Source organism: Lissotriton vulgaris, chromosome 2_1 (genome assembly GCF_964263255.1).
Source record: "Lissotriton vulgaris chromosome 2_1, aLisVul1.2, whole genome shotgun sequence".
Classification (NCBI taxonomy): Eukaryota; Metazoa; Chordata; class Amphibia; order Caudata; family Salamandridae; genus Lissotriton; species Lissotriton vulgaris.
The window spans coordinates 322737377-322747775 of NC_141687.1; the positions used below are offsets into that span (position 1 = coordinate 322737377).

The following is a 10399-nucleotide window of genomic DNA, read 5'->3' on the forward strand; positions in this document are numbered from 1 at the left end:
AACGTGGCCACCTAGCTTTATAGCCCTGATCTATACACCTCCAAGTTACTTTCCTGTGCCTGTCATTGACAGCAGTTTTGTGAGGCAAACCACCCTCCAGCATTTACAAACCATCACAGGTGTGTATTTTTCCATCCATGTATCTAGTTGTTGGAATATTGTTACCTATGTGTGTCCTCATCCAGACTCATATCCAAGTGTGTGGATGGCTACAGTTTGTTACGTACTCTTGCATTTCATACTTTTGCACACACATATTCTTCATACTGTGGTTACAGGATGACTACACAAATGCGTGTGATGAAATTTTGATTTATTAGGTGATCTTGTGCAGCAAACGTGAGTAGGTGCTGTACAGAAAGGGGGGGAATCCAAAGTTCACTGCTGGGGATGAGATGCCTTGCCCTTAAAGTCAACAGAGTCCAGCACACAGTGCTTGGCATCATTGGGCAGATTGTGACCAGCAAGTCCATGTGGGAGAGTCTGATGGGTGATGCTGTTGCACCCAAGGCCAATATGCCAGGTCAGGTGTCCTGGGAGTTGTGCATGACCTACTGCCTCTCAACGTCTTAGCCGTGGACGACCCTTCTTCCTTGGGGGACCCTCAGGTGCAGGCCTGGGCGATGCATGGGACGCTACGTCAGACAGTTCCTCCTCCTCCTCCTCCCTCCCTGTGGCTGGTGTTGCACTTTGCCTTGATGTTCCTGGCCTGGTGACACAGGGAGGGTGTTGCATGTTGCCAGCAATCCGACGTAGTGATTGACTCATGTCCCGATGCACCGTCAAGAGCTCAGCCAGTGTTGCCTCCACCCGTCCATAGTGTTGTTCTTGCCTGGTATGTTGCTCAGCCTGCTGTTGTTTGAGTTCGGTGAGGGCCTCCGCTACCTGGCTAACCTCCCTGGTGTCCCGCCGGTATGCCTCCAGAATGGTAGTCAGTTCAGTCAGACCGGTCCCTGCAGCTGACTGGCCAGAATCTCGCCTCCGCCTTGCGCCACTCCCACCACCCTGACCCAAACGAGCACGGCCTGCACTTGTGGGCACATCCGATCGACGGGACCCCTGAGTGCTGGCAGGGTGGATGTTGTCTGCCACCTCAAGGGCATCCGTCAAAGAATGTCCCTCATTTTCAGACTGGCTGTCTGTTGGATCATGGGCAGGGCTCTGACCTGTCTGCTAGGATGTGGTGGGAATGGGTCCGGTAGTTGGCACGGACGTAGCTGGTACAGTTGCTGCAGGGGTTTGGGATCCAGAGGGGCCAGGTTGGTTGGGGTCATCCACAGTGCGTTGAGTGGCGTTGCTATCGGTGGGGTGAGAGTCCTGCTCAGCCTGGGACTGGGATCCTTCTCCCCCCTGGTTGGGGGTGGTTTCCACACGTTGCCCTGTGTGTGTGAGAGACAGACACAGTTAATGCACTATCAGGAAACATATTTATTTTTTATCCATTATCAGCATCACTGTTCCACAAGCTTGACATTGTTGTCATTGTTCAGTTGTGTATGTAGTGGTAGCAAATTGACATGTAGTTAAGTATTTTTCCTTCTTCCATTCTCTTGACAATGAGTGACACAACCATTGCTGTGTCTTGTCTTGCCACCACAACACATATACAGCATTGCACTGTTTCATGCTACATTCAGGATACAGTGTCAATCCTTATGGCTGCGTCAGGCATGCACAGAGTTCAGATGCAGCAGGTTCTTGTAAGAGACAGAGTTTATTTCTTACTGATACATTCCAGTACTTTGGATAGTTGTTGCTGTTCCGTGATGGCCAAGCAATGCCAACCCCCCAGGACCTGCACACCCACTTCTACATCATGGAATTAGGACGTGGCACTTGTCCTAGAGGCATCACCTTGGCAATACACATGTCCATGTTGGGACTTAAGTGCATGCACAACGTTCATATGATGGGCCAAGTGCATTGTGTGAGAGGCACAGTGGACTTGAGCATCTGCACTGTGCATGTTATTGTTGTATGTGTATTCATATCTGAAACTGTTTAGTTGTGGTACATGACCATTTTGACAGTGTAGCACTCCATTGCCTGTCCCCATGGGATTACTTTCTGTACGGGGTGTGTGACGGGTCATGGTAGTAGTTGGTATGTCAGTAGCAATCTTACATCTTTTTTGTGGTTTGGCTGTGCCCTCATGAGACATGCTACCTTGTTCGTGGTTGAGGGTTCCTACACAGGATGTCTGTCCTTGTCCTGGAGTTTTTGTTTGCAATGTTCACAGGAGTGCCTTGTTCTGACTACACCAGGGCCCATTCTCTACTACAGAGCTATACAGACTGTGTGTCCTGTAACAGTACTGTGTTACCTGCAAATGCTGGGTGTGTCTCAGGCAGTTGGCACATTACTGCTGGTAATTGAGTAACATCCCTCGACAATCTGGTGTATGTTCTTTAATGGACCTATGAAGTGCTGGGGTGTGACTGTGTGTGCCCAGGTCACTGGGGTGAGTTGACCGTGGGAGGATAACTGAAGGTGTAATATAGAGGGAGGAGGGTGACAGGGTGTGTAATCCAGACCTAGGTAGGGAGACAGACAGAGGAAGAGTGAGGGGGACGGAGTTAGAGGGGGCCGGAGACAGAGGGACGGAGACAGAGGTTGGCAGACACAGGGAGACTGTTGGACGGAGGGAGACAGACAGATGTAAGAGGGCAACAGAGGGATGGAGACAGATGGTTCGGCCTCACTCGCTTGCTACACTGCCTTACTGGGTCACCAAATGATGCGTCTATAAAACATGTCTCAAGGACATGGAAAATAATAGTTTTGTGTGGTGTGCTGTCTTGTCTGTACTTTCACACTCCCTGTGCATTCAGCATGGTGCTTGTGTGTGTACCTGGGTCATATGGGATGGGAGCAGCCTCCTACCCTATGACTTACTACCTTTCTGCCTCCCCCTTGCAACTACCCACATACAGTTTTGCAGAGCTGTGACTCATGGCCACTCACCCCCATACTGCTGTGCACTGTGTTGAGTTCCACCATATTACATGTGTCTGTTGTGTACTCACCAGGCTCAATGACTCCTTCTATTCTGTGTACTCCCACCGCTGGCAGCAGGGTCTTGACTTTCTCTTCCCAGGGATGGTATACTGGAGGTCTGCGGGGACCACCACCTCCAGTGTAGTGTGCATTGGTGTAGTTCTGGTCCATCTTCTTCTTGACCATCCTCCGCAGATCATACCACCTGGACTGGCATTCCGCCTTGGTGCGCCTGATGGGTGCAACAGCATTGACCTTGTCAACGATCCTCTCCCACATGCGAGTTTTGTCAGCAATGCCGGTCTGTCTGACCAATGCGCCTAACAGCTGGGGCTCGACTCGGATGACTTCTTCTACAAGGATCTCATTTTGCGGGTTGGTGAACTTTGGATTCTTTTGTGTGGTCATGGTGTGGGGTGTGTGTGATTGAGAGGGTGATGGTGTGTATGTAAGAGGGTGTGTGTGTCTGATTGTGAAGGGGATGGTGTGGGTGTATATTTAATAGGTTGTATGTGTGAAGATTAATGGGTGCAGTTGGTGATGTGCTGGCAGGCTCTTCTTTTTGCAAGTAGGTATGTCGCAAGGGATGTTGGGTTGTATGTGTGTCCACTTTTATTGGTCCATTTGTGGGTGTGGCTTAGTTTGAATTGGTGGTATGTGTGTTATATGGGGGGGTGTGACTTGTGCCCTCTGTTTGGCTGTGGCCAGAACTTTGTTTGTCAATGGTGTGTACACAGGAGACATGTTTAGTGTTGTTGTGCGACTAGTTTGAATTGTCCTTGTGTTGGTTTTGGGGTTTTCGTTGCGTGTGCGTGTGGTGTGCGTGCGTGTGGGTGACTTGTATGGGCCGTTGGGGGTGTTGGGGGTCACGTTCGCTTGAGGGGGGTGTACGTGTGGTGTTTGTGCGTGCGGGTGACTTGTACGGGCCGTTGGGGGTGTTGGGGTTCGCGTTCGCTTGAGGGGGGGTGCGTGTCGTGTGCGTGCGTGCGGGTGACTTGTACGGGCCATTGGGGGTCGCGTTCGCTTGAGGGGGAGGTGTGCGTGTGGTGTGCGTGCTTGCGGGTGACTTGTACGGGCCGTTGGGGGTGTTGGGGGTCGCGTTCGCTTGAGTGGGTGTGTGCGTGTGGTGTTTGTGGATGCGGGTGACTTGTACGGGCTGTTGGGGGTGTTGGGGGTCACGTTCGCTTGAGGGGGGGTGTCGTGTGGTTTGCGTGCGTGCGGGTGACTTGTACGGGCCGTTGGGGGTCGCGTTCGCTTGAGGGGGGGTGTGCATGTGGTGTGCATGCAGGTGACTTGTACGGGCCGTTGGGAGTGTTGAGGGTCGCGTTCGCTTGAGGAGGGGGTGTGCATATGGTGTACGTGCGTGCGGGTGTCTTATACGGGCCGTTGGGGGTGTTGGGGGTTGCGTTCGCTTGAGGGGGGGTGCATGTGGTGTGCGTGCGGGTGACTTGTATGGGCCGTTGGGGGTCGCGTTTGCTTGAGGAGGGGGTGTGTGTGTGGTGTGCATGCGTGCGGGTGTCTTGTACGGGCCGTTGGGGGTGTTGGGGGTGGCGTTCGCTTGAGGGGGGTGTGCGTGTGGTGTGCGTGCGTGCGGGTGACTTGTACGGGCCGTTGGGGGTGTTGGGGTTTGTGTTTGCTTGAGGGGGGGTGCGTGTGGTGTATGTGCATGCGGGTGACTTGTACCGGCCGTTGGGGGTCGCGTTCGCTTGAGGGGGGGTGTGCGTGTGGTGTGTGTGCATGCGGGTGACTTGTACGGGCCGTTGGGGGTGTTGGGGTTTGCGTATGCTTGAGGGGGGGTTGTACGTTTGGTGTGCGTGCATGCGGGTGACTTGTATGGGCCGTTGGGGGTGTTGGGGGTCGCGTTCGCTCAAGGGGGGGATGCGTGTGGTGTGAGTGCAGGTGACTTGTACGGGCCGTTGGGGGTGTTGGGGGTCACGTTCGCTTGAGGGGGGGTGTGCGTGTGGTGTGCGTGCGTGCGGGTGTCTTGTACGGGCCGCTGGGGGTGTTGGGGGTCGCGTTCGCCTGAGGGGGGGGTGTGCGTGTGGTGTGCGTGCGTGCGGGTGTCTTGTACGGGCCGTTGGGGGTGTTGGGGGTCGCGTTCGCTTGAGGAGGGGTGTGCGTGTGGTGTGCGTGCGTGCGGGTGACTTGTACGGGCCGTTGGGGGTGTTGGGGGTCCCGTTTGCTTGAGGGGGGTGTGCATGTGATGTGCGTGCGTGCGGGTGACTTGTACGGGCCGTTGGGGGTGTTGGGGTTCGCGTTCCCTTGAGGGGGGTGCGTGTGGTGTGCGTGCATGCGGGTGACTTGTACGGGCCGTTGGGGGTGTTGGGGGTCGTGTTCGGTTGAGGGGGGGGTGCGTGTGGTGTGCGTGCGTGCGGGTGACTTGTACGGGCCGTTGGGGGTCGCGTTCGCTTGAGGGGGCGTGTGCGTGTGGTGTGCGTGCGTGCGGGTGACTTGTACGGGCCGTTGGGGGTGTTGGGGTTCGCGTTTGCTTGAGGGGGGGTGTACGTGCAGTGTGCGTGCGTGCGGGTGACTTGTACGGGCCTTTGGGGGTCGCGTTCGCTTGAGGGGGGTGTTCGTGTGGTGTGCGTGCGTGCGGGTGACTTGTAAGGGCCGTTGGGGGTGTTGGGGTTCGCGTTCGCTTGAGGGGGGGTGTACGTGTGGTGTGCGTGCATGCGGGTGACTTGTACGGGCCGTTGGGGATGTTGGGGGTCGCGTTCGCTTGATGGGGGTGCGTGTGGTGTGCGTGCATGCGGGTGACTTTTACGGGCCATTGGGGGTGTTGGGGGTCGCGTTCACTTGAGGAGGGGGTGTGCGTGTGGTGTGCGTGCATGCGGGAGACTTGTACGGGCCGTTGGGGGTGTTGGGGTTCGCTTGAGGGGGGGTGCGTGTGGCGTGCGTGCGTGCAGGTGACTTGTACGGGCCGTTGGGGGTGTTGAGGTTCGCATTCGCTTGAGGGGGGTGTACGTGTGGTGTGCGTGTGTGCGGGTGACTTGTACTGGCCGTTGGGGGTGTTGGGGGTCGCGTTCGCTTGAGGGGTGGTGCGTGTGGTATGCGTGCGGCGGGGTGACTTGTCCGGGCCATTGGGGGTCGCGTTCGCTTGAGGGGGGGTGTGCGTGTGGTGTGTGTGTGTGCGGGTGACTTGTACGGCCCTTGGGGGTGTTGGGGTTTGCGTTCCCTTGAGGGGGGTGTACGTGTGGTGTGCGTGCGCGGTTGCTTTGTACGGAACGTTGGGGGTGTTGGGGTTTGCGTTCGCTTGAGGGGGAGGTGCGTGTGGTGTGCATGCGTGCGGGTGACTTGTACGGGTTTTTGCGGGTCGCGTTTGCTTGAGGCGGGGTGTGCATGTGGTGTGCGTGCGTGCGGGTGACTTGTACGGGCCGTTGAGGGTGTTAGGGTTCGCGTTCGCTTGAGGCAGGGGTGTGCGTGTGGTGTTTGTGCGTGCGGGTGACTTGTACAGGCCGTTGGGGTGTTGGGGGTCGCGTTCGCTTGAGGGGGGGTGTGCGTGTGGTGTGCGTGCGTGCGGGTGACTTGTACGGGCCATTGGGGGTCGCGTTCGCTTGAGGGGGGGTGTGCGTGCGTGCGGGTGACTTGTACAGGCCGTTGAGGGTGTTGGGGTTCGGTTCGCTTGAGAGGGGGTATACGTGTGGTGTGGTGTGCGTGCGTGCGGGTGACTTGTACGGGCCGTTGGGGGTCGCGTTCGCTTGAGGGGGGTGTGCGTGTGGTGTGGGTGCGTGTGGGTGACTTGTACGGCCCGTTGGGGGTCGCGTTCGCTTGAGGGGGGTGTACGTGTGGTGTGCGTGCATGTGGGTAACTTGTACGGGCCATTGGGGGTCGCCTTCGCTTGAGGGGGGGGACGTGTGGTGTACGTGCGTGCGGGTGACTTGTACGGGCCATTAGGGGTGTTGGGGGTCACGTTCACTTGAGGGGGGTGCGTGTGGTGTGCGTGCGGGTGACTTGTACGGGCCGTTGGGGGTGTTGGGGGTCGCGTTCGCTTGAGGGGGGGTGTGCGTGCCTGCGGGTGACTTGGACGGGCCGTTGGGGGTGTTGGGGGTCGCGTTCGCTTGAGGGGCGGTGTGGGTGTGGTGTGCGTGCGTGTGGGTGACTTGTACGGGCCGTTGGGGGTGTTGGGGGTCGCGTTCGCTTGAGGGGGGGTATGCGTGTGGTGTGCGTGCGTGCGGGTGGCTTGTATGGGCCGTTGGGGGTGTTGGGGTTCGCGGTCGCTTGCGGGGGGGGTGCGTGTGGTGTGCGTGCATGCGGGTGACTTGTACGGGCCGTTGGGGGTCGCGTTCGCTTGAGGGGGGGTGTGCGTGTGGTGTGCGTGCGTGCGTGCGGGTGACTGGTACGGGCCGTTGGGGGTGTTGGGGTTCGCGTTTGCTTGAGGGGGGGTGTACGTGTGGTGTGCGTGCGTGCAGGTGACTTGTACAGGCCGTTGGGGGTGTTGGGGGTTGCGTTCGCTTGAGGGAGGGTGTGTGTGGTGTGCGTGCGTGCGGGTGACTTGTATGGGCCGTTGGGGGTGTTGGGGGTCGCGTTTGCTTGAAGGGGGGTGTGCGTGTGGTGTTTGTACGTGCGGGTGACTTGTACAGGCCGTTGGCGGTTGCGTTTGCTTGAGGGGGGGTGTGCGTGTGGTGTTTGTGCGTGCGGGTGACTTGTACGGGCCGTTGGGGGTCGCGTTCGCTTGAGAGGGGGGGTGCGTGTGGTGTGCGTGCATGCGGGTGACTTGTACGGGCCGTTGGGGGTCGCCGTGCGGGTGACTTGTACGGGCCGTTGGGGGTCGCGTTCGCTTGAGGGGGGTGTGCGTGTGATGTTTGTACGTGCGGGTGACTTGTACGGGCCGTTGGGGGTCGGGTTCGCTTGAGGGGGGGTGTGCGTGTGGTGTTTGTGCGTGCAGGTGACATGTACGGGCCGTTGGGGGTGTTGGGGGTCACGTTCGTTTGAGTGGGGGGGTGCGTGTGGTGTGCGTGCGTGCGGGTGACTTGTACGGGCCATTGGGGGTCATGTTCGCTTCATCGAGGGGTACACAGTTGGTATGTTTCCGTACGAATCAGTCTTCATGCGCGACTACTTTGGCCCGTACGAATCACGTACAGGCTTTCCGCACCGGATCGTACTAGTGTTGTTGTACGGCATGTTTAGTAATCGTACGGAAGGATTTCCGAATCTAATTCGTACGGGTCACCGACTTTGATTCGTACGGTGCGATGATTTTCGTACGGTAATCGACGGTAATGAATCGTACTACGCAGGTCGTACGGTTCTTTCCCATTCGTGCGGATTCTGCTACGAATACGAATCGTACGGCGTTTTTTTTTTCCGGATCAGAATCGGCCCCTAAATGTTCATAGAGTCACCCAGTGCATTGGCCTTGTGATCCCTGGAAATGTTTTGTCAAGTGGAAGGTAGCCCAACCTCCACAGGTCACAGATGCAGCAGGTTCAGTCAGCCTGCTATCCTTTTGCAAATCCAAAATTGTTCTGAGGAAGGCAGGGTGAGGATCCAGCTTTGTAGGGTTGACTAGCCCATGGGTGTGGAATTCATTAGGACACTCCTAGTTTTTCTCCAACCAATGGGATAAAGGTTCCAAGGCCCTGATCTAACTTTGCTTTACTGGAAACAGGCCCAAAATGCAATGTGTCAGGGAAAATCCACGATGACAAAGGTCTGCTACACAAAACGTGGGCTCTGAGGCTTAGAGTGTGAGTGAGGTGTGTACTCTGGTAATCCTAGTGTCCTCCCACATCTAAATCCAGTTTGTAGCAGTCACTGTAGCCATAACAAATCCAGAGACAGAAGTGTTGTATGAAAAAAGCAAAGTCCTGCAGCAAACAGATAACAGATGCAAAAGAATTCTCCTGGCATCCTCTTCTCTCTTTTTCAAGTGTGTCCTAAAGGGTACATGTGGCTCAAAAGACCTGTCCAACAGAATCTGACAATGTGGTGGCAACAGGATGCGTTCAGGAGATATTTATGCCCATTCCGGCCAGTCTATTTATTTTTGCCACCCCTCTTTCACCTATTCCAGTGGTTGAACACCTGCTGATGGTAGATAGAGGCTTGTGCTAATTAACCTTCTGATAGTTCAGACGGATAAAGGATAACTTTTTAAAAGTTACTTTTTCTCTCTCTTTTTTAAAAATGTTATTTCACGGTTCAAAGACAGGAGAAATACAACAAAAAGAAACCTAAAGTCACACAAATAGTACAAACATTATGTATCACACTAACCAAATTTAACCAAACAGCCTAGCCTCATGCATCCATATGAGCCGAAAATACCTCCCATATATACAATCCTAATTTATGTTTCATTGCCCCTTTCATGGAATACAAACTTAATTCTAAATTAACTAAATTATACATTTCGGCCCGCCAGGTATCAAATGTTGGGGGCTCGGGACGAAGCTATACATTATCGGGCTATAGTCATTGCCACGAAAAGAAAATAGTGATGTTTATAGAAGGGACTTTTTTAACCACCTGCCCAATCCCTAAAAGCATTAAAGCTGGCGTAATATTCAGTGATACCCCAAACATTTTAGATAACAACTGTTCAATACCCTGCAAAAAAAAGTTTAATTTAACACAGCTGAAAAAAATATGATGGCTGTCAGCATTATTACTCCCGCAACGATAACATTTACCATCACAACGATCTCCCCACTTATGCATATAAGCAGGAGTGTAGTATAAATTCAAAACTGTTTTAAAAAAGTGTACTTTTAAATTTGCTGGCAAAAAAACTTCATTAGACCTAACTATTGCTTCTTCTATTGATATATCGATTTCCCCCGATATTGCCACCCATTGTGCGTATGGGCAAGATGGCGTCCGCACGAGTGGACATGTAAGCTGACCGCTCCCTGCCTCAGCCTGCAAGCTATAGCCTTAAAGAGGAAGAATGAGCATGAATTAAAGGAGTTTTTTTTAATCTTCATGTGCTGTGCGCTAACTTACCTGAAAATTTCTTTCGTGAAAACTTGTGAGAACAACGGATTTGGCGGATGTTAGCAGCCTGGCGTGTCTTCATGGCGGGATTCCAGCGGCGCAGAAGCTGGGCGGTCTCTCTCGCCGGCATTTGGATCGCACACATCAGTGGCGGCTTGTTGAAACGCATTCTCGCATACGAGCGTGTACGTGGAGGAGTGATGCCGCCAAAGGGGACTCGTGGGAGACCGCGAGTCATGGATGAGCAAAGCCTGCATGGCGGGGCTGAGGTGAGCAATGCAACCCTCGGCACCCCGCTTAAGAATGCCAAAAATACCAAGACTGATCTGGAAAATAAAAAAAATGTGGCGGTAGGTGTCGATAAAAAAACTATCCCCGTGAATTTTTCTGTATCAAAAGATAAGGCTAAGGGGAAAAAGGGTCCGCCTATACTGGACAATGGATTATCAGCAGCATCACCATC

The 10399-nt window shown here is 54.7% G+C and overlaps 1 pseudogene; it reads right to left on the minus strand.

Moving 5' to 3' along the window:
* Positions 1-377: 377 nt before the first annotated feature.
* Positions 378-10105, minus strand: LOC147730266 (uncharacterized; annotated as a pseudogene).
* Between the last annotated feature and the right edge of the window lie 294 nt (positions 10106-10399).